Here is a 25,294-nt window from a genome sequence, read left to right as displayed (position 1 = left end):
TGGGACCGTATTTTGTCGCTTATCTAACACAAAATAAACAGAGCAATCTGGAGCTAATTTAAGTGGTTTACCATATCAGGATACAGCTGGGAAAGATTTTAAGAAAAAGGCCCAACAGGAACAATAGTGCTGTGAAGTTCGGCAGCGGTGGGGAGCACAGGAAGACGGCTGCAGACGGCCTGGCAGACAGCTGGCAGCCACGCCAAGAACAATCCCGAAGCCAGTGAAGACGGGCAGGCCGGCGGGCAGCTCAGCAGCTCAGCAACAAGGCAAGCAAGCGACCGGAGGGCGTTCAGGGCTACTGGCCGAGGGCCGGGAGCCCTTGGGCTGCTCCCATGCACAAAGCCTGGAGGGGAACTGCAGATGAGGGGACCCTCCATTTCTCCACAGTCCTGGCCAAGATTTTTTTTCTTTTGACGTGCATGCATGCACGCTGGCTTTATCCTGACTTAGGAATTCAGCAAAGCCTGGATAGGAACATCTGTTTTTGACATCAGTTTCTTCTACTCTGCAGGCTGGTTGTCTTTTTAACTCTTTGGGGGCCCCTGGCTAGACCTTGAATTTCCTGGTCCAACTCGACAGAGGTGAGAGGGCTTGAGGGAGTTAAGTAAAGCTATGTACTGCCCTTGGAAGAACTCGCAAATGCTTTATATATTAAAACAAAAAACCACACTTGGATCAAGTTCTTGACAAAAAGCCAACCAATTAGGTAAACGGTACAGTCCAAGAGGCAGTGCCATTCTGTGCAGAGAATACTGAATTGGAAGCACAGAAACCTGGGCTCTCGGTCTGCTTCTGCTGCAGCAGATGCCCTTATCCTCCTTCCTCATCATTCAGTTCAAGATGTTGGTCCACGCTCACACCTTCCTCCCTGAAAGTGCTCTATTTTGTTAAAATGTCCCACTGATAAGAGCAGCCTTTCTCTGTTATAGAACAATTCCATTGATTTAAAGATAACCTTAAATCATCTTTGTCTATGTTCTATATTCCAGGACGCTGGGTTGCTCAAGTCTACTAAGTGTCCAACTCTTGGTTTCGGCTCAGGTCATGATCTCAAGGTCTGTGAGTTCGAACCCCATGCCAGGCTCTGTGCTCAATGCAGAGTCTTGAGATTCTCTCTCCCTCTGCCCCTCCCCCGGCTCATACTAGTGCGCACACACACACACACACACACACACACACTCCCTCTCTCTCAAATAAATAAATAAAATCTTTAAAGGAAGAAGAATTCCATCTGGAAGTTTCAGTTGAAAAATATACAAATGAAAAAGTAGAAATTAAATATTTTATTAGTCACTGTTCCATCTACTATTCCAACATATTCCACAATTATTTAAACACCACTGATTATCAAAGTTCCCATGCTAATAGAACCGATTTTAAGACTAAAATTTCAGACTGTTGGGACGCCTGGGTTGCTCAGCAGTTGAGCATCCACCTTCAGCCCAGGGCATGATCCCGGAGTCCTGGGATCGAGTCCCACATCAGACTCCCCACAGGGAGTCTGCTTCTCCCTCTGCCTATGTCTCTGTCTCTCTCTGTGTGTCTCTCATGCTAAAAAAATAAAATTTCAGACCACAAAAAAATTAAAATTAAAGTTTTTATTTTTTTTACATTTCCTTTTTTTTTTTATTGGTGTTGAATTTACCAACATACAGCATAACCCCCAGTGTCCGTCACCCAATCACTCTAAAAAAAGTTTTTAAAAAGAATAAATAAAAAATATAAAAAATTTCAAACTGCACAAAGGCAGAGATATGGATAGATTTTCTAAGAGTAGAAAAGAAAACTTCTAAAGGATAAAAAAGTAGGAAGGCAGGGCGGCACAATACTCTTTGGAAATGTAATATCTTTTTTATTTCTACTTATGTAATATCCTTTCTATTTTCTAAGTTTGGACAATGATTGCTTCAAAAATATCTAAGCACACTTAAAAATCCAAATGTCTGAAAATACAAAATCTCTCTAAGACAGTTCTCATACAATAGCACATATCAGAATCTTGTTAATACACAGATTGCTGGGTCCCACTTCTAAAATTTCTGGTCCAAGGAGGGGCCTGAAAATTTTTATTTCTAACAAGTTTCCAGGTGATGAGAATGCTTCTGGGTCTATGCTCTGAGAACCATTCTCCAGAGAGAGATGTAATGGCTGGTACATTAATATCAACCAGTTTTACTCAGTATACTTTATATCCTCAGTTCTTTAGAATCACTGGTCAAGTGTGGTTGAGTAGTGAGAGTGGAAATAAGCAAGAACACAAATGGGTACTGATTCAATGCAAAATATCCATTAAAAGTCACACAAAGAGAAAATGGCTGACCCTTAACTTTTGTGAGGATTTGATTACAAAGGTAGTTATTTTCTGAATGGCAAAATTTTCTTAAGGATGAAAAAAAATGTGGCAAAGGAGAAAGTTTCATAATAATGAGTCTCTGGGTCTAAACTATATCAGGGGTTTTCATCCTTCATCCTGACTATGCTGCAGAATCGCTTTGGGAATCTGAATCTTTGGGGCAGGCTTTCTAGGCAGCTTAAAAATACAGAGAAGATTGTGAACCTGCCTAAAAGAAAATAGTATTTGAATTTCCATGATTGGAGTACAGAATCTCACACATATTTGAGACATCAACACGAAGATGATGAGGTCAAGAAAGATGAAAGAGCGCACGAGAAGCTGTACAGCTAGTTAGAAGCAAAGCCACAATCACACTTCTTCTCCCGAAGCCCGTCCAGCTCTCTATCCCAGTATTTGACTACAAGAGTAATAATAATTAAAAGGAGAGAAAAAGGAAGTAATTGGGGAGAATCTAAAATGGAGGCCTCAGTACACAATAGTAAGGTCAATTACCATCTTGGGAGATTCCAGGGGTTTCATTCCAAGTATTCGTTTTTTGTGTTGTTTTTTTTTAAGACTTTATTTATTTATGCATGAGAGACACACAGAGAGAGAGAGAGGCAGAGACACAGGCAGAGGGAGAAGCAGGCTCCATGCAGGGAGCCCAATGCGGGACTCAATCTCGGATCTCCAGGATCAGGCCCTGGGCTGAAGGTGGCACTAAACCACTGGGCCACCTGGGCTGCCCTTTTTTTTTTTTTTTTTTTTTTTTATTTACCAAGTCCCTGTTTTAAAAACCGAGGAGTCAATGCAGGCTTTCACCAATTCTGGACCTGCTCTTCTAATGAATGGTTATGTAACCAGGCCTTCACCATCTATAACCCAAATGGTTGTGGGGAGTCTGGTTCATACCATTCTTATAATACACTAGGCTATATGGATTTGAAGACTAGGAAAAAGAGAGAAAATGGACGATAGTGATGCTCTCTGGCAGCCCTCAGAGCTCACAGGCAAATTTTTTGCAGGTAAGTTATTTCTGACACTCCAAAAGCAAAATCACCATAGTGCACTGAGAGAGGTTTGCCAGAGGGAATGTGAAGCCACGGAGTGCTTGGTGAGGCCCACAGCTTGTCTGTGACTCAAGCTACTTTATGGGACTCAAAATGAGTTAAAACTACATTCTAAAAGCTGTATCTTCCACCTGGTTCCCATCACTGTTTTTGGCTAGCAGGAAAAGGACCTGTCAGTTTTTATCTGCAGGAAGCAAAACAGGGACAGCACATTTCAGGGAGAAGCAAATAAACATATTTGCCATGACGGTTTCAGGTTTACCAACACAGCAGGTGGGTCAGGAAGCTCTGCACTGATCCAAATGATTGCAGTCAACATCATCCGGCCAAAGAGAAGGTATATTTTGAACTCATGATAGGGAACAGTGGTCAGACAGGCGCATCTCCAACTACCTGACCAAGGCACTTATATTTTATGGAAACTTTTCTCTTGGGATCAATTCACAATACCACTATCCATTCCCATTTCTTGATGAAAACCAAAAATACGGTCAGAAATTATTTTTAAAGAAGCTTTGCTGAAAGAATATTTAAGGCATTAGAAAGAAAAATCAGTTATCATTTTGATCACTTAGAAGTTTTTTTCATGCTTATTGAAAACATGCTGAGGATGGGAGACAGGCCTGAGTGAGTCAGTGGGATCCTCCAGGAAGGTTTCCTGGGTGGCCAGGGCACTGCCTCCTTCCCCAGACCTTTTCCTGCCAGCCAATAACATGATGGGAGCTGGGCTTTTAAAAACGTAGATTTAATTCACTTTCCGTATCATAAAGTAGGCTGAGTCACAGCAAAAGCAACTGTTTGGGATGGATTTAGTACTTTTCTTATCCTGCTGTATGATGGAATCTATTTATCTTATTTGATTCTCAAGTTTCTCATAGTATGATCAGACACAAATGTCATGGTTCTTCTCAGTTTATTTTATAAGAAGTGAAGTTAGAGCCTCTGGATCCATTTCAACACAGACTCAGTGTTGCACATTTGTATTTACAGACTTGCCATTTTAGATACATCACGATTATTCTCTGCCACCACGTGTGTTTATGCCAAAATATCAAAGGTAACCAAATTTCTAGCCAAAGGAAAAAAAACCTCTCTTGTCTAGCTGTAGTCACCCAGATCATGATTTCTTAAAATGATTGCTATTATTAAAAAATACACTTTTGGAGAATTTTTAATGTCAGAGAAATTTTTACCATAGAAAATTAAGTATTTACCTTGAGTGGTAAGATAATGAACAATTTACATTGTTCCCTTTATATCTTTCAAGAGTTTTCTAGCTTTCTGCCATGATCATGTATTAATATTTTTTAATCAGAGCATGATTAAAGTCATTTTTAAAAATTTAATGAAGATACTAAGGATTTCTTTCAAAAATGGATATTCAATCTAAAATAAGTATGACTTATTTATTTTATTTTATTTTTTTTTAAGATTTTATTTATTCATGAGAGGCAGAGAGAGAGAGAGAGAGAGAGAGAGGCAGAGACACAGGCAGAGGGAGAAGCAGGCTCCATGCAGGGAGCCCGACGTGGGATTCGATCCCGGGTCTCCAGGATCACGCCCTGGGCCAAAGGCAGGCGCCAAACCGCTGCGCCACCCAGGGATCCCAGTATGACTTATTTTATAATAAAATCTACTCTGGTAATCCAATGGTTAGAAAATATTATTTTAATGTTAATTCATAAAAAAAGAAAGAAATGAACTAAGGGGTACCATTTTTAGAGAGAAAAATAGTATTTTTAGAGCTGAATTGTTTTAAAAATGTAAAATGAAAGAAGCCCTCCATGTCTCTACCAATCTTCAGTGCCATACCTTGTGGGAACAAGTGGTCCACGTATCTATCACAATGGAGTGGCTCACAAATACTTTGAGCCATATGATGATGCCAAGATACTTTATATTCATTTTACTTCATGAATGTCTTCTTAGGGATATTAAACATTCCTATTAATTTTCCAGGTAATTTGACAACCAATAGACTACTTTCTTCAGCTCCTGGACTGCTTTTCATTACTTACTAATTTTTTTTTTTTAAGATTTTACGTATTTATTCATGAGAGACCCAGAGAGAGAGAGGCAGAGACACAGGCAGAAGGAGAAGCAGGCTCCATGCGGGGAGCCTGACATGGGCTTGGATCCTGGGTATCCAGGACCAGGCCCTGGACTGAAGGCAGACAGTCAACCACTGAGCCACCCAGGCATCCCCCTTACTTGTATAATTTTGACTAAAAGAGGCATAAACACTCCCTTCTGTAAAATAAATCTGGTCTTCACTATCGATGTGCAGTTTGGTTTCTGTTTCCCATTCATTTCCTGGATACCTTATTGAGTTATCTGATAATTATCTGACCAACTAACTACTGCTGCCACCTCAATTGGAAAGATTTATCTGGGCAACCTATCTGGGCCCCTGGCTTCTTTTTTTTGAGCATAAAGGACTTTTCTGAGCTTGATACTGTAACTGAAAGGAAACCAGTGATTTCAGGAGCTTCTATCCTACATTAAGGATCATGGCTAGCAAAAAACACTCGAGTCAATCTAAGGAGAGCTGACTCTCTACACTAGGAGAAAAGATGTCTTAGAGGCAGTAATGGGGAAGATCAAATAGCTTTCTATTGAACATAAAGACTACATTAATTTGGGGGGAAAGTAAACATCTATTGGATCTAAATTGTGTTTACTTGCCTACTACAGCCTGTAAGGAATCTTGGTCTGTGACTTCATTTACACTTTGAGGTTAGCATTTACTACAAATATCCTCTAAGATAAATGATTCATTGTAAAATCACTGAAGTTTGTGATGAGGTGAGCATGCAGCAAGTGGGGCGTGACTTTCATAAAATTAAATATATCCCAGACATGTATGAACATCTCACATGTAAACAGTTAACAATCATCACACACTCTATCCTACATTTCTTTTACAGCTCTAAGCTGGTCTGTGAAGGCTTCCCATGCAGGTTCTAAGGCAGAGACAGGCCAAGGTACATCAAGGTAAGTCCCTGAGTATTGGGAGAAAGAGACAGGTCCTCCTGGCCTATTCGACTCCAGGGTAAAGAACACTAGGTCTGGCCACATGGATCTAAACCCAAGAGCAGACTTGACCAAATTTTTCTTTCTTTTTTTTTTTTTCTTAAAGATTTTATTTATTTATTCATGAGAGACACACACACATACACACACAGAGAGAGAGAGAGGCAGAGACACAGGCAGAGGGAGAAGCAGGCTCCATGCAGGGAGCCTGACATGGGACTCGATCCCGGGTCTCCAGGATCAGGCCCTGAGCTAAAGGCAGCGCTAAACCGCTGAGTCACCCGGACTGCCCATTGACCAAATTTCTGGGTAAATGTGGTAAAATACTAAAGTTGCCTGTCTTCTAGAAATATGCAGGTAGAACAAGAGGTCACTAATATAATGACCCATGGACTCCTACCCCAAGAACACCTATGTTTCCTTCCTATCCTCAAAGTCATCCTCTTACCGACGAAAATCAGAAGAAAGGAGCTAAAACATCAATTTGTTGTGCAGATAAAATGTTACCTTAATGCCAAGTTTTCTCCTTGAGATTTACATTTTCCTATTACAACATATCATTTATCATGCCCTAAGAACAATGTCAGTGTCTAAGAAAATCAGAAACAGTAAGGAATTAGGAAAGAATTTAGTAACTGGGGTAGTTATTCATTCATGGGAGGAGGGGAATCTTTCTGGCCTATCTTCTAGCAGGAACTATAAATGTATATATACCTATCATATGTTTTGCAACGTCAAACATTAAAATATCAACCTACTATGTGCCAGTGTTCCAAGCACAGGGGGTATCCTGATTAAAAAAAAAAAGACAGATAAGGTCCTTGTACTCTTGAAGCTTAATTCTGTTGAGGGAGACAGATGACAAACAAATATGGCAAAAACAACCAGAACGATCATTCCCACTGGGATAAGTGCTATGCAGAAAACCAAACACTGTGATGGGGCAGACGAAGAGGGGGCAGGGAGGGACAACATGGGATGCAGGGTTGACTTGTGAGCTGATACTTAAAATGACAAGGTATCAGCAGCCATGAAAAGGTCAAGAGAAGAGAGTGCTAGGCAAAGGGAATTCAAGGGTCGAAGGCTTCTCTATTACAATATTAGGGTCATGTGATACACTGTGCCAAAACTTCTTTTAAATTAAGGACTACACTATTTTCCTGATAATCCTCTGTTGTCAAGAAAAATGTAGGCTAAAAGATACCAAGCAGTAAACCACAAATGAACTTTTATATCATCACTTTTTTTTCCATTATCTGTACTCCACCCACCTACTTAATTTCACTGAAATTTATATATGATAGGATACAGGTTCACATGAAATTCTTTTGTGTTCGAATCCAATTGTGGGTTTTTTAAAAAAGATTTTATTTATTTATTCACGAGAAACAGAGAGAGACAGAGACATAAGCAGAGGGAGAAGGCTCCCTGAGAGGAGCCAGATGCAGGACTTGATCTCAGGACCCTGGGATCACGACCTGAGCCAAAGGCAGACACTCAACTACGGAGCCACCCAGGTGCTCCAGTGCAATTGTGTTTAAAGGTGGCAAATTAAAGCACAGGTTCAAGGAGAATCGAGGAAAACTAAACACATGTCAATCAAATTTGGCCAGAACCAGTTAATTTCTTAGAAATTTACAATGGGACAAACCAAGACATAGACCAAACTCAAAGTGTCACCACACTTCCTCATGTTGGCAGTATCATGAGATAACCCTAAACATAAGTAATTCATAGTTTTTAACTATAACTTTGATTCGTGTATAGAGTAAATTTATTAGTAAACAGTAATTTATTGTTTCTCATAGGAAAAGTGTCGCCTATGTAGCAACTAAATATTCTAAACTCAACTTCATACTTAACATTATTTGCACAACAGGAAATTCTGATCGTACTTTTATGTACTAAAACTACCATTTCTAATACTTCCATTAGATGTAGCTGAAAACCTTAAGAAGGCAATATATTGTCAATTTTTTAAATAAAGCTTTTTTTTTTAAGTGGAATTACACTTATAGAAAGCTTTCAGGAATGTTCTTATTCAGTATATAGTAGAATACATCTGATTTTATTTGTGTCTTTCATATATAAAAAATATTTTATTTTAGAATAGTTTTAGATGTACAGAAAAATTGCAAATGTAATACAGAGTTCCCATATGCCCCACATTCAGTTTCTCTTCTGGTTAACATCCTACATTAATTAGTCGTATACATTTTGGGGACAAAAATATCAATTTTATGTATGCATGCATACGTGCACGCACACACACACACATAAACAAAGAACTTTCAACCCAATATGGTATTTCTTACATGGTTTAGCATAAGAACTGTACCTTTCAAGACCTTTTCTTAATGTCTGATTTTTTTCAAATGTTAGAATAATGATTTATTAAACAAAGTAATTCTTCCCCAGATACTTTTCGGAGTCAAAGCAATTTTTTATCAAAGGGTCACTACCAAGTAATTATCTAATTAGGAAAAACATTTTTTTTTCTCAGCTCAAAAAGGAATTAGAAATTATAACCACGAAAGAGTGCTAATTGGCTTTTTACAGAAGCAAAGTGCTAGAGCTCTTTTTGATTGTTTCACTCTTCTCCTCTGAAGGTTACCCATATTAACCCTTTATCTTCTGCACGACCACATCAATATAATGCTGTAATTCAGTAGTGGAGGAGAAACAAAACAGAGTCAAGTAAACGTTGGGATTTTTCTTAAGTGTGCAATTTCTATATGGACACAATTTCAATACAGGAAACTAGGAACCCCATTCTCCAATCTGGGATAAGGAGATGGAGGTGGGGTGGGGCAATGACACTCTGCAGCTCTCATGCTACAACTATAGCAGTTAGTAACCCCTGATGTGCCAGTGAGCCCATCACAGCCCAGATTGGAGAGTAGTCAGGATAGGACATGCTGTGGAACCACACAGCCCTTATTCTATACAAACGATGTCGAACAAGGAGAGACTGCCATTGCCAGCAGTTAGCGTAGACTGGACTTCAGGCAGGATTAGTGGATAGTCCAAATGCCTAGGGGAGTTTGGCCAAGTCTGATTCACTTTTATGTGCTTACATGGAGCCTTGCATAGAAGAATCATTGAAAGAATATTTGTTGAATAGATGAAAGAATAAAGATCTTACTCTTCCCTAAAAGAACTGCAGAGATTTGGGGTTACATATAGCCATTGGAACCCAGAAATCAAGAGCTTTCCAAGGAGGCAACCATAAGACTACATCTGAATTTCAAGAATTGGCAGATCTGGAGTCACTTCTTAGCACCCAGACTTCTGGTTAGCAAGCCCCTGTCCTGGAGAACATTGAATACATTTTCAGAAGAAAGTCTCCTTCACATCCCAAGAGGCAGAAGGAGGGAATAGGAGCAGAGGCACTACCTACTACAAGTGAATTCTAAAACTGGTAACAGTGGTGTTCTCTGGGAAAAGAAACTGAGAGGCTGAAGAGTGGCAGGCATACAGACTTATTTTTCACTCAAAAACTTCTGAACATTTGAAAATTCCGTACTTCATGCATTATGAGTTAAAAAATAAATTATTATTTAATAATGAACTCTAGATGAAGCCATTCCTGTGGAACAAGATTACTATGCAATTATCAGAGGAATGTATCAAACAGGAGACAGGATGGAGTGAGGGATCCAAAGATACACTATGGCCTTAAGTCCCAGAGGATCCTCTCCCCTGGGGGCCAAGGGCAGTGCCTAAGTGGGTATCTGAGCAGGTACATCAGTGGATGATGAGGTTGAGTGAGCAGCAGGGACTCACACTCCAAAAGCAGGCTGGGGAGGATCATCCTTCAGCACCTAGACTCATTTCCAAGGAGCTCTGCATATCCGGTGATCTGATTGTAAATCCTACCTCTTTCCAGCCCTTGAACGCTTCCCTTCTGTTTCCACTCCTTGCAGAGCACCGTCAACAAAAGTAAATTCCATCTGGAGTCTCTGGCTCTCCCCTAAGGACCTTGCTTCCTCTTCAGCCTCACTGTTCATCACTGCACTTCCTTTTTCCCCACCCTTCTCTCTAATCACTATCCATCTTGCCCCAGATTGTGGCTCATACACTCAGACTATACCACTGACTCAATTATTTTATTGCAGCTGTTTTTAGACTTCTGGATCACTGCTGCCATGTTCCTTGACAATTCTGACACCTACCAGCATCCTATCTCTCCAGTACCATTCCTATCACTCTCTGCAAACCACTGATGATTTCAATATCAATACAGATGATATAGATGATCTCTCCAAAATCCTGGACTCTCAGTGATCTGACTTCCTCCTCTTCAATGAGCTTATCCTCTACCCTGCTGTAGCATATCACTCCCAGATTATACTCTGGGCCTTACAGTTAAAAATATTTGTAAACTACCCCCCCGCCCCCCGCGTGTGTCTCTCATGAATAAATAAATCTTTTTTTTTTTTTTTTTAAAAGGGCAGCCTGGATGGCTCAGCGGTTTAGTGCTGCCTTCAGCCCAGGGTGTGGTCCTGGAAACCGGGATCGAGTCCCACATCAGGCTCCCTGCATGGAGCCTGCTTCTCCCTCTGCCTGTGTCTGTGCCTCTCTCTCTCTCTCTGTCTCTCATGAATAAATAAAATCTTTAAATATATATATATATGTATATATATATATTTTTGTAAACCCTCCACAATTTTAATTTCAGGCATCACACTCTCTCCAGTGACCACCAACCATCTTATCAGCTCACTTGCTACTGAACTGAGCTGTTCAAAATGGTAACCACTAGAATACTGGATATTCACATGCAAAAGAATAAAACTGGATCCCTATCTTACAGCACTCACAAAAATTAACTCAGCATGGATTAAGGTCTTAAATCTAAGACCTGAAACTATGAAACTCCTAGAAATAAACATGGGGAAAGAACTCCATGACACTCAAAGCATATGCGACAAAAATAAAACCAAGTGGGATTACAACAAGCTAAAAAGCTTCTGCACAGCAAAAGAAACAATCACTAAAATTAAAAGGCAACCTACAGAATGAAAGAAAATACTTACAAACCATGTATCTGATAAAAGGATATATACCCAAGAGCAAAAATAATAATCTGATTTTTTAAATGGGCAAAGGACCTGAATGAACAATTTTCCAAGGAAGGCACACAACTGACCAACAGGTATATGAAAAGGACCTCAACATCACTCAGCATCAGAAAAATGCAAATTAAAAGCACAATGAGATATCACCTCACACCTGCCAAAATGGCTATCACCAAAAAGACAAGAAGTAAATCCTGGCAAGGATGTGGAAAAAAGGGAACCCTAATGTACTTCTGGTAAGAAAGGAAGTTGATATAGCCACTATGGAAAACAATATGGAGGGCCCTCAGAAAATTAAAAATAGAATTACCATATGATCCAATATCCAATAATCCCACCTCTGGGTACATAGCCAAAGGAAATGAAATTACTATCTTGAAGAGTTATCTTCATCCACATGTTCACTGTGGTGTTATTTACAAAAGCCAATACATGGAAACAACCCAAGTGTCCACGGATGGATAAATGGATACGGAAAATGTAGTGCTGATAAAGAATATATAATGAAATATTATTCAGCCATAAAAAGGACGGAAATGCTGCCATCTGTGACATGTTTGAAACTTGAGGGCATTATGCTCGTGCAACAAGTCAGAGAAAAGCAACTGCTGTATGATCTTACATGTGAAATCTACAAACAACGGAACGCTTATAAGAGACTTGGTGGCTGCCAAGGGCTGGGGGTGGGGGAAATGGGTGGGGTGAGCAAAGGGTACAAACTTCCAGGTACAAGATGAGTAAGTTCTAGGGACCTAATATATAGCTTGGTGACTTTAGCTAACAATACAGTACTGAACACATGAAAATTGCTAAGAGAGTAAATCTTCTATGCTCTTACCACACACAAAGAAACTATATAAGGTAACAGATGTGTTAACTAACGTTCTTGTGGTAATCATCTGGCAATACATACTTGCATCAAATCATCATGTTGTACACCTTAAACTTACACAATGTTATATGTCAATTATATCTCTATCAAGTGAGGGGAAAAAAAACAAATGGTAGCCACTAGGCACATTTGGCTATTAAGCACCTCAAATGTGGCTAGTCTGAATTGAGAAGTGCTTTAAGTATAAAATACACACCAGATTTACGGTATTTTTTTAAAAGATTGTACAATATCTCAATGATAACTTTCTATATTGATTACTAATTGAAATAATACTTTAGCTCTATTACATTGAATAAAATATATTATTAAAACTAATTTTACCTATTTTAGTTTTTTTGAACACAGCTACTTAAAATACATATGTGACTCACATTTGTGGTTTGCATTATATTTCCATTAGACAATAGTGATCCAGAACCTCACTTCAATAATTCTTCAACCACCCTCAGGATATACAATCCTTCAATCACACTACCTTTTTACCACATCTTAACAACCCTCCACCAAGTCCTAAGTTTCCCTCCTTACCCCACTTGCATTGCATGGCCCCTCATTGTAACCACTTCCGTTTTGTTGTTTTATTTGTCTTAAGTTTTTTAATTGAAGTATAACCAATATACAGTATTATACTAGTTTCAGGTGTACTATATATAATAACGAGTCTATACATTTCTTAGAGTTCATCAAGATAAGTGTGCTCTTAATCCCCTTTACTGATTCCACCTATTCCCCTGCCCATGTCATATTCTCTCTCTCTTTTTTTTTTTAAAGAGGAAGAGTGTGAGTTTGGTGGGGGAAGAGAGAACCTCAAGCAGACTCCCCACTGAGCATGAAGCCCAACGTGTGGCTCAGTCTCACAACCCTTAGATCATGACCTGAGCTGAAATCAAGAGTCAGACGCCACCCAGATATCCCCATATTCTCTTCTTCATACAATTGTGTCCTTTTCTCTTTTATTAAACTCATCCTCATTAAATTCAACTTTCCATGGCTCATTAAGTATCCCAAAACCAAGTGTAATCAGTGGTTCCTTAGCCAAATTTTGTCATCACTAATTCTCTTCCTTTTGGAAGCCCAAATGGCTTGAGACCTAGCACACAACCATTAAGAAGCAGAATGAGTGACAGTTTTAAAGGAAAGATCATTAACCAAAAAAACACTTGAACAGAGTCCTACTCCTACATCTGCCTCAATCCAGCTGTGTGACCATAGAAAGTCACTTAACCTCTTTGGGGCTCAATTTCCTCATGTATAATATGAGGCTCTTAGCCTTTCTAGCTTCAGCATGCTAGAATTTGGTGAAGACAGTGGGAGTCAGTATGAACACGGAGCTACGAGTAAATGCTTTCTGACACTGACTTTGAGCCAAAACCAGCAGTCTGCATGCAAGTAGTTTATTTTGGAGGTGATCCCAGGGAGCAGGAATGAGAGGCCAGAGTGGTTGAACATGGAATGAGAGAAAGCCACACATGGATGTGTTATCAAGCTAGCCACTGCCACAGGTGACTCATGCTCAGTCTCTTTGGTCCCCTTTGAGAATCCTGATGAAATTCATCTGCTAACTGTCACTCTGGGGGGTATATGGGGAAAACATTTATGCAGTGGCTCCCAGTGAGTAAGCGTGGCCCCACGGGCATCAACTGCAGCACACGTAGGGTATGTACATGTGAGTCTCTCAGTGTTGGAGAACATGTGGGGTCAGGGCAAGGCACAGTGGTTGCCTTGTGAGAGGCTGACCAAAGCCTGCTCTGAACTGGTCACCGGGGCAGCAGCTGGAACAAGACATGAGGCTACAAGGATCCACCATGACGCACAGAGTTGTGGATGACACAGTGTCTTAATCAGCGTGGTTTCTAAATGAAAGCCTAGAGCCAAAGGAGGCAATTGCTTTGCTTTTAACTATGGATCACCGTCCCTCAGGCCCATCTCTTCAGCTGAAAAGTGGAGAATAACATAAACGTACCTCACATTCTGGGAAAGGCTTAAAACCAGAGTGTTGCCATTCCGGGGTTTAAGAACTTCAGTAATATTTAAAGACAGAAATTGCCTATAGGGCTTCTGTCGGCCCCAGTCCTGCCCAGTAGCAGATTCTGGGGCCTTCAACATATAGGGTTACCTCTGCTCCACCCCAGTTGTTGAGAGCTTCATATTGGAGTCTATAGCTCTTCTAACCCTTACATCCAACCACCCACCTCCAACTGCTTATGTGTGGGCTTCCCACTCATTTCCACAAATGCATTCCAGAAAACAGGGTCCCAACAGCCTCTCTCGCCCTGCAGGCCTCGTTTTCTAAGAAGTGTTGGGTTCTGCTCATGTAGCACAGCTGAATGGAGTCCTGCTTTAATCTGGATCTTTGAATCCTAAATCAAATATAATATTTATACAATGACACATTGCCCAGAGATTATTGCCTTGATGTCCTCACCAGTGCAAAAGCCCATACAGTGACGATAGGAATAATAGCTGTAATTATTAAATTCTTACCTTTCAGCAGGCCCGGTATCAGGTACTTTACATGAATCTGATTTTAATTTGCACATAGTCCTGTGAGTAAGCTTTATCCTCATTTGCAGATAAGCAAATTAATGCTCAGAAACTTACCTAAAGTCACCCAATTTGTAAGTGGTAGAATGAGAATCTGAGCTCAGGTGTGTCTGATTACAGGGCCTTTGCCTATCTTAACCACTGTCTCTTCAAGATGGGTCTCAAACTTGCCATGTCTCCTGGGTCATTACAGATCAGACTTGCCATCCACCTTCTGGAACCAGTCATATATCCAGCTCAGCCCATTTCCAACCTTGTCCAGAACTGGTTTTCTACTCTCTCCCTGTCCCCAACATGGCAAGTAGTTCATTTTCCAGGGAATTTTGCATTGACCTGAAGCTAGAATCTTCCCCTTTTTTGGCATATTTTATTGCTTTATCAGGCATTTGACTCGAGCAGTGTTTTAAAGTTAAAATGTATTATCAATTTCTAGTGTGTTCTTTCAATTAGGACAAAATCAAGATCCATTCCTAAGTTCCAATGATGAGAGATAGATGCCCAATGCCAAGAACAGTAAAGAGCAAGGGGAAGTAGATTGTGCTTCAGGGAATAGACTGAATTGGAGTTAAGATTGCAGCATGTCATTTTATTTTTTATTTTTTATTTTTTTAAAGATTTTTAAAAATATATTTATTCATGAGAGACACACAGAGAGGGAGGGAGAGGCAGAGACACAGGCAGAGGGAGAAGCAGGGTCTATGCAGGGAGCCCGATGTGGGACTCGATCCTGAGCCCCCAGGATCACACCCCGGGCTGAGGGTTGAGCTAAACCGCTGAGCCACCCGGGCTGCCCAGCAGCATGTCATATTAAAAGCAAAACCAACATTGTCCCAAAATACCAACATTGAAAATTATTTTTCTTTTCTAAATGTTTCTTACTCTTTAAAAAAATGTTTTATTTATTTATTCATGAGAGACACAGAGAGAGAGGCAGAGATAGGCAGAGGGAGAAGCAGGCTCCTCGCAGGGAGCCTGATGCGGGACTCAATCCCTAGACCCCAGGATCATGCCCTGGGACAAGGCAGGCACTAAACCACTGAGCCACCCAGGCGTCCCTGTTTCTTACTTCTTACTCTTCACATATTGTTTACACACATGGGAGGGAGAAAGATCCACTCATCATTATTACTGAACTTGTAAACATTCCTTCAAGGTTCGACATCACATTAATGTGTTCAAGTTCTGACTTCTTAAGGAAGCCAACAGTAGCAACTGGCTGGGGGTCTTTGGAGAAAAAGCTGTTTATGTCTGCTTCTTTCTGAACCCTCAGACTTGGAGCATCTCACTACCATGACCCATCATTTCCTTCTCATGTACAATTCCCAACAGGATCCTTGGTTGAGGGTTACACAGACTGTACATAATCCACAAGAACACGGTTTCTACATTCAGTGTAACAATTGATCTTGCTGAAGGTCCAGAATCAATGAGTGTTTTAAGACGTGAGAAAGTATTATCGGCAAAAGGACAGACATCCAAGGAAAAAGTAAGTTCCTGTGGAGAAAATAAACGCCATTGCTTTTCAGTCATACACAGCAATAAGACTGAATGAATTCCTTAAGATTATGAGCTGACAAAGCAGTGAGAAGTGAGAATGAAGGCTGCCCAGCAACTTGGCCTCTAAGAAGCTGGTGACAATGCTTAAGTCCTCTCTATCACTACTGGGAGGAAGAGAATATTAAGTTCGAGAATTCAATTCTTCTCTACCTCTCTTAACTCTCTAAACATTTCTGTATTATTAAACAAAGCACAGTGTAGAATTTAGTAAAAAAGAAGTACACCTAAAAAATGAGACACCCCTCCTCATTTTTCAGAACAGCACGTTCCACTATGAACAAAGGACATTCTTGAACTCACAGAGCTGTGTGAGTGTGAGACTATGAATCCTGTAGCTGGAATGGAAAGGAAAAGATCTAAATTTTCAAACCATTTCAGTCACTGGTCACTTGTGCTTTTTCAGCAAGTGACCCCTCTGTGATTATGTCTCTATTTGCAAAAAAGCTGATTATTTCCAATCTACCCCAGAGAATTAGAAGACAGTGCAGCTCTACAACAAAGGAAAAAATTTTAAAGATCTTAAAAAGCAACAGCACTCTGGCAGGGGGGTCGGTAATGGGGAAGGCCATGTGAGGGTAGGGGCAAGGAGCATACGGGAAATCTCTGTACCTTCTCAATTTTGCTAGAAACCTTAAACTGCTCTAAAAATATATATAATAAAATCTCTTTGTTTAAAGGCTTCTTTTTGGGAAAAGATTACTTCTATTTTATGGAGAAATATTTATTAATGGTGAACTTATTCAAAATAGATTTTATAATCTTAAAAAAGAAAAAGACTGCCAGAAATAGCCTTGAGAGTATCTTCAGTCTATATAAATACTAATGATGAAAATTTCCAAGAAAATATTTATATGTTGTGGACATATACTAATATGCTGGATCCAAGATCCCCGTAATCCTATTTGTTGTATGTTGTAACTGTATTTCTACTGACACCAAGGAGTAAGCGCTATCATGTCATAGCAAACAAAAATATTTTGGGTTTTCCTTAAAGTTGAAAGGCTTTCTTTACCCCCCTCTGCCTGGATCATGTTGCATTCTGCATTTCTAAAATAACAATAGGCGATCATCCCTGTTTTTGCCCTGTGCCCTTCTGCATGCTTAACCCACAGGAGGAAGAGAATTCAAGTAATGAGACCACCTTCTTTTTTCTTTCTTTCTTTCTTTCTTTCTTTCTTTCTTTCTTTCTTTCTTTCTTTCTTTCTTTCTTCTTTCTCTCTCTCTCTTTCTTTCTCTCTCTCTCTCTTTCTTTCTTTTTCTTTCTTTCTTTCAACATTCCAACCCCAGATTATGCAACCAAATTATATCTCTCAGTGGAGTCACTGGGAGGCAATATCCTCTTTCAGTGATGCTGTGAATGCTCAAAACAGTTTTTGGAATTTCCTTCACAGCTATGAACTTCCTTGGCAAAATGACCCAGCTCCTGCTTTGTAGAGCCTTACAGTCCACTTTGTGTTCTTCCATTTTAGCCTGATCACTAAGAGAAAAGATCTTCAATAAACAACCCTTGGGGTACTCCCAAGATGTAGGAATTAGGGATCCCTGGGTGGCGCAGCGGTTTGGCGCCTGCCTTTGGCCCAGGGCGCGATCCTGGAGACCCGGGATCGAATCCCACGTCGGGCTTCCGGTGCATGGAGCCTGCTTCTCCCTCTGCCTGTGTCTCTGCCTCTCTCTCTCTCTCTCACTGTGTGCCTATCATAAATAAATAAAAAATTTAAAAAAAAATTAAAAAAAAAATGTAGGAATTATTATAATTACAATAGAGATATGATCTGAGCCACACATGTAATGTAAAAATTCTCTAGCAGCCACATTTCAAAAATTAACAGATAAATTTAATTTTCATAAATATCTCATTCTACTCAATATATCACAAACATTATCATTCCAACATGTCACCAATATAAAAAATGCATTATTTTACAATCTTTTCATACCAGGTCTTTGAGATTCAGTATTTTATGCTTATAGCACATCTCAATTCAAATTAGCCACATTTCATAATGCATGCTAGCCACCTGTGTCTAGTGGTCACCTAGTGGACAGCACAGATCTAAGTCCTTTTCTTCCCTGAATAACAAAAGCCAGTGCACTATTTAGCACTGGATAAAAGTTCCTCGTGGCTTTTCTTAATTCCTTTAAATTGTAAGTAGATGGCCATGATACAAGAACGCAGTCTATAACCCTGGGCAGAGTTTCATATAAAAACAAAGAAAACCAAAAAATAAAAAAATAAAAAATAAAAAAACAAAGAAAACCTTATGACAAAATCAATGTGACATATGCCAGGATATATGGAAATTAAAACAGAAATGGTAAACGCAGGTCTAGAGGCTCTTTCAGCCACCAACAGTTCCAGCTCTTGTTGGCCTCTGATGTTACTCCAGCTTGGAGAGACTGCATGTGGTCTTTTCTCAAAGCCGGAGACAGCTTTGAAAGGGAGTGGGTGGCCTTTGCCTAAGAAAAACAGAATCTATGATCTAATCTATCTAATGATTCACAACTCAAACATACTGAAGACAAAGGACTAGCTAGCATGGGGGCACGGGCCTGCGGAGCGCAGGGAGCCAGACAGGCTGGAGAAGCAGACGCAGGAATGCAGGAAAGCTGAGGACCAGCAGGTGAGAAAGAAAAGAACTGAAGACTCAGGAAGTGCCTCTGAAGACCCTTCATTCCATGGATTATCCTAAGAGACGAAGGTGGCCAAACCTCCCTGCATTCTTAGCAAGAGCGCAGACTCCACATCCCGACCAGAGCACAGGCCTACTTCATGTCTGTTGTGTGGGACAGAGGCACATTCCGTAGGGGCCCTACGCTAACGGCCCTCAAGATCTGCAGTCCAGGACGTGCGGTGTCCGAGAGCCTGGGCCTCCAACTGGAGTTCTCAACAGCTAAGCAGAATCCTCAGCCAGGGGCCACATGTGGGGCTCTGGCCCCACCTCCCACAGGCACTTGCAAGGAACCACGGCTCCTGCCTCAAGTTCTAGGTAAGAATTAGTGGGCACGTTTTGGTGGATGAATGGAGTTGATTCTTTAAAAAATGTTTAATTCTTCCATCAACAGATCAAAAGGAAAAAGTAGAAACCGGAGATTTTGAACTTTATGAGATCCATAAAATTGTACTCTCTTCCAAAATTTGCCCTTGTTTAATTTTAAATTATTCGCCAGTTAAGTTACATATGTTTTCTTCTATATATGGAAGCAAAATTAACATTTAAGAAGATGCATTCTGTTTATACTGTGGTTTTGTGTATGGCTTTGAACACCAAAGCTAAGCTTAGACTGGCCTAGTCACAAGCCCAGAACACACCTTTGCGTCCTTCTTCCTGCGCATCTGCTCAGGCCTCTCTCCATGCCCAAAATGTCCTCTCCACGTTTTCCATTCACCTATCGATAACTTTCCAATCATTCGAGCACAGTTTAATTTCTATCACATCTCTCCTACGAAGCCACCCCTGACGATCACCATCTAAAATGACCTCTCCTCCAAACTTCTTTCTATCCCACCCACATGACCTCGAATGACGGCCTGTGTTGTTATATCTAGAATGCATGTCTCCACCTGCAAGCATTTCCTGAGTTCTCTGCTAGACACTGAGTTGGACTAACGACTCAGCATACTTTTTGTCCTCCTCCTGACCACTCACATTGTTACCACAGTATCTCTCCCACACTAAACAATTTTAAGCCTGGAGGTCATGGAATAAACACAAGTCTTTCTAGGAGATGTGGGAGAGGACTTTTCTAAACCACACCTTTGCCTGCTCTCTCCTCATTCCCAATCCCCGGGGAATTTGAAATAAAGACCACTCCCACCATACTAGGCGCTCTCTTTTCTTTTTTAAAGATTTTATTTATTTATTTTTGAGAGACAGAGAGAGAGAGAGAGAGAGGCAGAGACACAGGCAGAGGGAGAAGCAGGCTCCATGCAGGGAGCCCGACGTGGGACTCGATCCCAGGTCTCCAGGATCACGCCCTGGGCCGAAGGCAGTGCTAAACCACTGAGCCACCCGGGCCGCCCCACTAGGTGCTCTTTAAGGGAGACTTACCTAACCTAGCTTCTGGTCTCCTCAGGACCAGTGTATTGACTCAAATAAAAGAGAGTCACCGTGCTTACTAATTTACTTATTCTTGTCATGAAGAAGACAAATGATCTCTCCTGGTCAAGCGACCTCACCTGATGACACCCTGATGATCTCAACCTGCCACAGACACTAATCATGCCACTCCTTCAGGGATTCACAGATGTGGACTCTGTGCTCCTGGAGATCAGACTGTCAACAGGTCCCAGCATGCAGCCTGCTCCATTACCTGTGCATCTGAGAAGCACCTCCTAACACCAAATGTGGTACCAAAATGGGATTTTAAAATGATTCCAGGGGTGCCTGAGTGGCGCAGTCGGTTGGGCATCTGACTTTTGGTTTTGGCTTGGTTATGATCTCAGGGTCATGAAATCGAGTCCCTCCTCGGATTCTGTACAGCACAGAGTCTGTCTCCCTCTGCTCCTCCCCCATTCTCTCTCTTTCAAGTAAATAAATAAATAGAATCTTAAAAAATGAATATATAAAAGAAAAGAAAGTGGCTCCATAAAGCTGACATTCTCAAACACAGCACTCCCTTCTCCCTTCACCCCTACTTCTTTTACACTTTTGACTAGTTTGTCAACTGTGTGTCGGTGTCAGAACATGTCACCAGATCACAAGCTGTTTTGAGGACAGAGATGCAGCTTTTAATTTTTTTTTGGTAGTCTCCACAGCCATGGATGTCATTTTTAATGTGTTCAAATTTTTGAGACAATCCTTATTTTATTTTTAAAAAATCCACGAAAGTAAGAAAGTACTCTGGGATGGAAATGATAAAAGAAAAAAAAAAAATCACTGGACTTGGAATAGCCATCTTCGAAAAGGGTGATGAGATGTGGCCCATACTGTGAAAGAAAAACAGACAGGAGGCCAGAGATTACAGCTGGTTCAGGGTGAACACTGCCGGAAAGAGAGAGACCTGTGGTGCCAATAATCTCCGAGATATTTTCCGATTAAGAAAGCATGAAGAGGGGATCCCTGGGTGGTGCAGTGGTTTGGCGCCTGCCTTTGGCCCAGGGCGCGATCCTGGAGACCCGGGATCGAATCCCACGTCGGGCTCCCGGTGCATGGAGCCTGCTTCTCCCTCTGCCTATGTCTCTGCCTCTCTGTGTCTCTCATGAATAAATAAATAAAATCTTTATTTAAAAAATGCTTCATTAAGCCAAGTTAAGCAGGTCTCTTTACTCCAGAATTTCTCAGAGCCTTTGATATGTTGTGTTTAGTGGCAGTCTCCAAGAAAGGGACAAAGTAAATAGCTACTTCCTAACCTAATTGATCATACAGCCTTATTTTTATGGAGCAAACTTTGGGATCCCTGTGCTAAATTATGAAATCCTTGGTGTCAAGGGGTATGTTCTATATTTTTATTTCTCTGTGGCCCCTTAGAAGGACCCTTATGCCTAATAGACATCTGGTAAATAGCCAACCTATGATTAATTCATTAGTGTAAGGAAGTCAAGCAAGGAAAGAAAAATTCTGGCAGCACAACATCCAAAAAATTAAAAGACTTATAAAAACAAAAAAGAAGAAGAAAGAAAGAAAAAGGGAGTCAAGATCCAAGCGAAGATGTTAAGTAAGCTGTTGAATAGACAAGTCTCTCTCTAACCCAAGGGAAAGAAAGGTCCAGGTTAGAGAGAGAAATTTGGAGAGTTCTGGATATCGTTCATACTGAAAGCCCAGGGACTGGAAAGGAAGAGAAGATGACTCATGGGGATCCTGGACACTGCATGATTGAAAGGTTCAGCTGTGAGTGGGGACTCAGCACCTAACACCCAAAGAAAGCAGCCAAGAAGGTGGGAGCAATACTCAGTGTGAGAAGCCAAGAAGGGGAGTGTTAATGAAGAAGGGGGTGGTCCAGTAGATTAAATGCTGCCCAGACATCGAGTAAGATGAGAACAGAGAAGCAACTACTGGCTTTGGCAAGCTTGAGGTCACTGGTGCTCTTGACAAAACAAAACAAAAACACCTGATGCAGAGGAGTAACAGGAGGCAGGATTTGGGGATGCCTGGGTGGCTCAGCATTTGAGCATCTGCCTTCTATTCAGGGCATGATCCTGGGGTTCTGGAACCGAGTCCTGCATCAGGCTCCCTGCATGGAGCCTGCTTCTCCCTCTGCCTCTCTCTGTGTGTCTCTCATGGATAAATAAAATCTTTAAAAAACAGATAAGTAAAATGGAGTGAAAAACAGGAAGTAAACCCAAACCAATTGGAAAGCTTCTTGAATTTTGTCAATAAACATGCTCAGTTCAGTATGTATCGTCCATTACTCAGAAACTCAGGGAAAGGCCACTTCTCAGAGCAGTCTGAAAGTAAAGATTACCTCATGTTTCTCATGATAAAAAATTCAAAATGTCAATAATGCAATATTATAGCAAAAAAACCATATAATAAAACTTTGAAGATCTATTTGATAAATTTAGAGAATGAAAAGCATCTTTGCCTTAGACTCTGAGCTAATGGATTCAACGGTTTGTCACAGAGAATAATACAAACACAAGATTGTTCTGGGGGCCTTTAAAATGTATTGGTTATCCTTTTTTCTCAATATCATAATGAACAAATCTATGTGATTACAACTATTAATAATAATATTTTAAGATGATCCAACATGCTTTTGGCATGGACATTAACATATGAAATCTAAAGAGGTAAAATGGATTAATGACTTCTGGCTGGGGGGAAGGTCATTCTAGTCTCACAGTTTTGAACTATGTGTTCTTATTTCCTTCTACGGTAGATGGTGTTCAATAAAGGGATAATTGCAAAAAGAAAGACACTGTGGACACCCTGTATGACTTACTCCCTTAACAGGTTTTCCTTAGCTTTGTCAGAAATGCATTTAAGTGTTTGAAGAACCTAGTGAGATTGGGTTTGCCAGCAGTCAGACTTCTCTGTTCCTGGCACCGAATTTCTATAATATTTACACGTCTGCCAATTGCATAAGTACATTTAAACTGTGAAGGAGTTCTCCACTTGCCAGTATCAATTCTTAAGGCATAAGAGTTAGAATTAGTTAAGATTCTTTATTGTTCTGTTTAAGATACTAAATTACAAAGAGTTTTGTGAAAGCTCAGATAACAAACATTAAAAGCGCAGGCTGTGTAATAATCACTGTTCAAGTAGAAATGTGCTGTCGACCAGGATCTAGTCGGTGTTCCTGGATGGTGATGCTGCTAAGGTCTGTGTCAGGGGGCTTCTCCATTACACAGGGCTGGCCTGAGCACTGCAGGGACCCGTTCTTCAAATGACATCACCCTCAAGTCACAGTGACAATCAAAACCATTTCTATACATTTCTAAATAGTACTGCAGAGCCCCAGCCCAGTCTCAAGTGGACTCTGGATCCACTGCTATGCGGGCCATATGGACACTCTGGCCAGCAGAAGGGATGCCTCCATCAGAGGCTGTCGCCAGCATCGAAAAAAGGGATTTAAACACAGAATGACAGAACAATGAACTCTCCCAGTAACAAGAACTCTGAGATAACCAGTCCAAGCTCTCCTGCAGATTTCTTCAATCTACCCTTTCATGGCCATAAATATCCCCCCTGCCTTCCCTCCTACCCCCTTCACTGACATAGCCTCGCCTCCTAAAAAGTCTGCCTGCCTCCAGCCATGCTCCACACCAATCCTAAAATGAAAATCTGATCCTGCTTAAAACCTATCAATGCTTCCCTACAGCTTTCATTGTACCTTCGAGATTCCTGTGCGTACACAGGCTCCCCTGCCTCGCTCTCCGGCCTCATCTCTGGCCATCTCCCCCCCTGCACTGGGCTCCAGCCCCGCTGAGCCTCCTACACAACTGCTGTCTCCTCCCTGTCCTTGTTCATGTTCATCTGCACAACGTTTATCTGGCAAACTCATTCTCAATCTTTACATCTCAGAAAGCCTCCCAGACCCCTGTGTTCTGGTAGGCACGCCTACTGCGTGCACACAATACTCTGGGCTGCACCCAAACATACTTTTGCGGCATCTTAATAATACATTTGATTGTCTGCCTCACTAGGCTGTGAGTTTTCCAAGGGCTAGAACTATGTCCTGCTTGTCTTTCTGTCTACAGTGAGAAACTGAGTGAATAAAGGAACTGTCACCCAATCTGCACTCGACAGATCATGAAACCGAGGCTACAGTCCACAAAACCAACTGGCAGGAAAGCTGGGACTTAAACTTTCATCATATTCTATCAGAGAATGATTTCAAGGGTCATCTTTCTATACAAATAGCAAAATATTATGTTTGTAATGGGATGAGCAATATTTGTTACCATAAATAATCACACATTGTAAATAGAGAAAATAATTTAAAATTTTCTTATTAGCTTTTTTTCAAGAGTCTGTTTCTAGAAATGAGCACATTTACCTGAAATGAAAACACCTAGAAAAGGTTAAACTTCAAACCCATTTGGTTTCTGGTTTCTATGTATAAATATATGAACAGTTGATCCTTGAACAACAATTTTGAACTTCTGGGTCCACTTATATGCAGATTGTTCCAGTAAATATGATTCAGTACTATGTATGTACTTTGCCCCCTTATGTTTTTCTTAATAATATTTGTTTTTTTTAAATAATAATAATATTTGTTTTTCTCTAGCTTACTTTGTTGCAAGAATATAGTATACAATACAAATAACATACAAAGTATCTGTTAATCAACTATTTATGGTAATGCTTCTGGTCAACAATAAGCTATCATT

The 25,294-nt window shown here is 40.7% G+C and overlaps 1 protein-coding gene and 1 long non-coding RNA gene across 8 annotated transcripts in view; one reads left to right on the top strand and one right to left on the bottom strand.

Annotated features, from left to right (window-relative positions):
• The window catches only part of ARSB (arylsulfatase B), a 187,361-nt gene that overhangs the window by 124,280 nt on the left and 37,787 nt on the right, over positions 1-25,294 (bottom strand). The window lies entirely within an intron of this gene.
• On the top strand, positions 838-12,705 carry LOC118354217 (uncharacterized). Its single transcript, XR_004814290.2, has 3 exons — positions 838-1,058; positions 6,336-6,402; positions 11,123-12,705. It is a non-coding gene; the product is annotated as an uncharacterized LOC118354217 (long non-coding RNA).

The sequence above is a fragment of the Canis lupus genome, chromosome 3 (genome assembly GCF_003254725.2).
Source record: "Canis lupus dingo isolate Sandy chromosome 3, ASM325472v2, whole genome shotgun sequence".
NCBI classification, from domain to species: Eukaryota; Metazoa; Chordata; class Mammalia; order Carnivora; family Canidae; genus Canis; species Canis lupus.
Note: the sequence above shows the minus strand (reverse complement) of the source record. Positions and strands in the feature narration are given on the sequence as shown.